At 33.7% G+C, this 4,998-nt stretch overlaps 1 pseudogene; it reads right to left on the bottom strand.

Annotated features, from left to right (window-relative positions):
• Positions 1-261: 261 nt before the first annotated feature.
• On the bottom strand, positions 262-2,083 carry LOC112821912 (pre-mRNA-splicing regulator WTAP-like; annotated as a pseudogene).
• Between the last annotated feature and the right edge of the window lie 2,915 nt (positions 2,084-4,998).

Genomic DNA, 4,998 nt, shown 5'->3' with positions numbered 1-4,998 from the left:
AGTTCAACAACAATCATGAAGTCCATAGTCTTATTGACAAAACTGATATACAGTGTCTCTCAGTCAGTATGCTCAAGGTTAAGAGTGATGCATATTCCATTTTCACATTTTACTGGAATTTTACATGTTCAATTCATGATTTTAAATTTCTAGGTTTTCATTCCTTCCAACTGTCTGAAGACACAGTGTGCCCAGGCTTGAGACTTCTCTTTCTCTGTCTAGTTTCTTCAAACAGAAAGATTTCTCAAGTGTCTACAAGTTCTAGAAGGGAAAATTTTTGGAACTGGCGCTTCTTCAGAAAGTCCCACATCATCAGGCCTCTGAAATAAGGGTAAGAGGAAGAGAAAAAAGCCGAACACAAGGTTCATCTGGTAAGTTTTATATGAACAATTCCAAGCTGGAAAGTATAAGAATGTGGCTTTTTTTGGCTCAAAAAGTCTAAGTCTTGCTGTGGAAAGGAGTAGTTGGCTGTCCCACCACAGATTTTTCCTAGTGGGATGGTCAGGGAAGTCTTGACTGGGGAGTATGACTGTTTACCTATCAGGCATAAACTTCCAGGTACACAGTTTATTCCAGGATTGTTCCAGTTTGTCTTTAGTCTGTTCCAATTCACCTTTCATTTTTAGGAAAAACAAGTTGATCGCTGCGCCTACCATTGTTCATCTCATTTGGGTAACACTTGGCTGCTGGACTTGCTTGAGGTACTGGATTTGAGTAGTATACAATTGTATCTCTTGCTCCTTGGTTGCTAGTCACATTACACGAATTTTTCCCTGTGTGCAGACTCTTGTTGCTGCTTTAGTTTTTCTTCAGACTCCCTTAAGCCAGTTGCATCATTAGAATTAAGATCTGTGTACTTACTCTCCAAAGCTTGGACATATACTTCATATTATTTCCATCTTAGAATTAACTCATCTTGTGCCATAATTTTGAAGTCTACTTCACTCAGTCGAACCTTTTTGAGAAGAGGGTCCTCAATAGTTAGCTTGAATCCTCTCCAGACAGAGGCCAGCACCAGTCACATAGGCCAAAGCAGCATTGCCCACTTGCAACCCAGGCCACCAGACTGTGCTACCCCGGCCTCCCAACTCCTCCTCCTGCACTGGATTTCTTTCTTTCTTTCTATCTATCTATCTATCTATCTATCTATCTATCTATCTATCTATCTAGATTTTATGTATTTGAAACAGAGAGTGAGCATGAGAGAGAGAGAGAGAGCACGAGCGGGTGGGAGGAACACAAGCAGGGGAGCAGCAGAGGGAGAGGGAGAAGCAGACTCCCCACTGAGCAGGAAGCCTGATGCAGGGCTCGATCCCAGGACCCTGAGACCATGACCTGAGCCGAAGGCAGATGCTTAACTGACTGAGCCACCCAGGTGCCCAATGTATTTCTTTTTAGTGTCTTTAAAACAACATTAATTTTCCCCTGAAAAATAAAAGTTCTAATTGTATATAGATGGATTCTTCTAACACTGGATGATATGAATGAAGACACTGTTAGTCCTCACTTGTGAACCAGATAATACTATATCAATTTTGACAAATTTTATTTGACCCCATGACACAGATGTTCAGTGTATGTTAGCTAATTATATATGAGTAGTTGTGTATATATGCATGTATACATATATGCATACACATATGCTGGTCATACTTATAATTTTGTAACTATAATTTGTAAAGTCATGGATGCTTAAGGATTGTTCTATAAACCAGGTAATATTCAAATACAGTATTACAATTTTGAAAAGTAATGTATACAAATTACAGAATTTCTTCGACAGATTGTTATAATAACAAATAGATATATAGTATTGCATTTTCCATAGTAACAGTATAGACTTAAGTAACCAAATACAGGATAATTTCTTTTTAATGTTCATATCCATACCCATCTTTATAATGTCCAAACCCATCTTTTTATTTTTTTTCATTTTTTTGTTTTTTTTTATGTTATTATGTTATGTTAATCACCATACATTACATCATTAGTTTTTGATGTAGTGTTCCATGATTCATTGTTTGCATATAACACCCAGTGCTCCATGCAGTATGTGCCCTCTTTAATACCCGTCTTTGGCCATACCCATCTTTTTAATATCCATACCATAACCATCCACCCCCATCCACATACACAATAAAAGTTTGTTTTCTATATATACATTATTGGGTATACCTCCTTATCAGTAATAATAATAATAAAGGCTTGACTATATTACTCTATTATGTCTAAATATAGGTACATCCTAAAAATTTGGAAATGATTGAAATTTTGGTTTTCTGTTGATTATTTGCTGTTGTTTACGTTATGGTTTGATTTTCATGAAATGCTGTATTATACGCATATGATAGACAAATGTAGAGATACTTATATCTTTCTAACTTTATATCCAGATTAATTCTTATCATTGAGAAAATTGACTTAGATCTCTCAAATTCAGATGTGGAAGCATATATATGTATATCTGGGTTCTCAACATTATCATAATTGACATTTGGGACCAAATAATTAATTATGGGAGGTTGTCCTGTACACTATGGGATGTTTAACAGCATCCCTGGTCTCTATATCCACTAAATGCTAATAGTAACCAACACCACTCTCAGCTGAGACAAGCAATGAATGTAAATAACTCAAGCAGTGTGTAGCAAAGATGTTTCCAGATGTTGCTAAATATTCCCCAGGAGACAGATAGGCTCCTGTTGTGAACAGCTGGTCTAAGGTTTTAAAAATATTCATCACCAGCCAAATATATATTAAAGATGATAAGGAATAGATTGAATATTTAAGCATTTGAACTATTTGAAAAATAAATATAAATCTTTGATGGGTTTTCATGAACTCTTCTAATCATTCAAATCTTGGGTCTTTTTTAAAATATTAGATAAATCAGCGAATTCCTTTCCTAAAAAAATAAGTCATTTAATAATATGTAATAAAAAATCACACAATATATATGTTAGGAACTTTAAAGGGTCTAAGATTTCATACTATATATAAGCTAATGAACTTGCTTGCCACAGTTTTATGTATGTTGATAGATTCCTGAGTTAAAAATGGACAGTTTATTGTTAATCCATAGCAGTAGCCAGAGTATCCACATATTTGTGTAATTTCCCCGAGTCCCATTTTAATGGAGAGACACAAAAGAGACCCAGATGATAACTGCACACATACAGTGGATTATATTATGGCAGAGGAACTCTGTGTTTAGAGAAATCAAATCTCTTCTAATTAGAAATTAGTGTACCTTTCCTTTGTTCCAGAGGTGACAATATTTCTATCTTGAAGGCCATTTGCTATGAAAATATCCTTGCAAAAAAGTCTGGAAGAATAGCAGCCAGTACTTTGAGCCCTGGGTGTTATACACAAATAATGAATCACTGAACACTACATCAAAAACTAAAAGCAAAACCGAAAAACCCCACAAGACCCAGGGAGAATTGTTTCTCAACAGGTACTACTTATAGATTACATTAAGTATAAACTCAAATTTAATTACTGCTAAATAAATGTTGAAGCAATTTGAAATCAAATATGTGTGACATACACTGACTTTAGCACCAGAATAAAAATATAAAACCTTTATAAGATATATAACTGCTGGCCTCAAATTTTTAAAAGTAATCATGCTTTTAATTACCCACCTGTTTTCCATTTCTAGAAAAAAAGTACCCTCTGGTAATTACAGAATCATATTTGAGAGCTAGCCTGCCTAGATTCAAATTTTGGGTTAGCTACTTCCCAGTGACATGACTTCAGAAGAGTTTTCTTTTTTAACTGTTCATCCTTCAGGCTTAGTTTCTCCTGTAAAAGACAGGAAGACACTAGTACCTATCACATCAGCTGCTGCTAAAATTATATGTGGTGATTCACACAATGTATATTGCATAGAACAAGATAAATTCTTGATAAATGCTATTCAGTCTTATTTTTCACTGTATAAGTGTATCAGCGTGCAAGTCACTAGAGCAAGGATTGAAATGCCAAGATAAATAAGACATGATCCTTGATCTCATGAAGATGAGGGTTGTTGGATACAAGAAACATTCACAAAAAGTCATTTATTTTATTTTATCTTTACATATGGTAAAGATACATAGAAAATATTGCATTTTCTATTAAGGGCTACAACTTTTTATGTGATATAATTAAAGAAAAGTATGAGCATAATTTATAAATTAAGAAAGAATTTAATGGATTTTTTTTTTTTATTTAGCCTGAAAAGTGAGTTTTCTATAGCTCAGGAAAACACTTAATAACCATGTTTTGTATTATGGTGTTTGGGAGGTTGAATAGAAAATAAAATGTAGTAATATCATTGCTTTTTTTTTTAACCATTTAACTTAAACTTATGGTTAAGACCCTCATTCAAAAAAAAAATCATTACATAGTATGTCATTGCTTTATTTTAGCCACTTAGCAAAATAAGAATGGTTCTAACATTTATTTTATTACTGTTTCCTTAAAAATTTTTAAGTTCTTTTCCCTCTACATATAATTTCTAGGAAACTAAATTTATCTCAAATTGGTCCTTATATTAATTTCTGTTTCTCTGAATATTTTTGTGATGTTTCTGGATTTAATTGCAGGCTACTTGATTTTTTTTTTTTTAAATCTCTAACTTGTCCTTAGCATAAATACTCCAAAATAGAGGTAAGCTTCATATTCTTGATATTTTCTAGTATCACTTCAGATTTTTTTATATCTTTGGCAATTTGGCGTACTGTTCTACTTGAATAATCCTCCATGTTCATGACTCAGTTTACATACCAACTCAGCAAAAATTCTCTTTGATCATCCTAATGAAAATTTAGCATATATGAATTTCTATAACATTCATCCATTTTTCATCCATTATTTGTTTATCTAATCAATATTTGCTACACATTAACTATGTGCCAAGCACTCTGCAATGTGCCTAAAAGAGAGATTAAATATGGTGCCACCCCTTCCTCTCCATGAACATGAGGTTTAGAAATGAATATTGAGGGGTGC

The sequence above is a fragment of the Callorhinus ursinus genome, unplaced genomic scaffold (assembly GCF_003265705.2).
Source record: "Callorhinus ursinus isolate GAN/ISIS: 27379988/994484 unplaced genomic scaffold, GSC_fseal_2.0 scaffold8, whole genome shotgun sequence".
Taxonomy (NCBI): Eukaryota; Metazoa; Chordata; class Mammalia; order Carnivora; family Otariidae; genus Callorhinus; species Callorhinus ursinus.
Note: the sequence above shows the minus strand (reverse complement) of the source record. Positions and strands in the feature narration are given on the sequence as shown.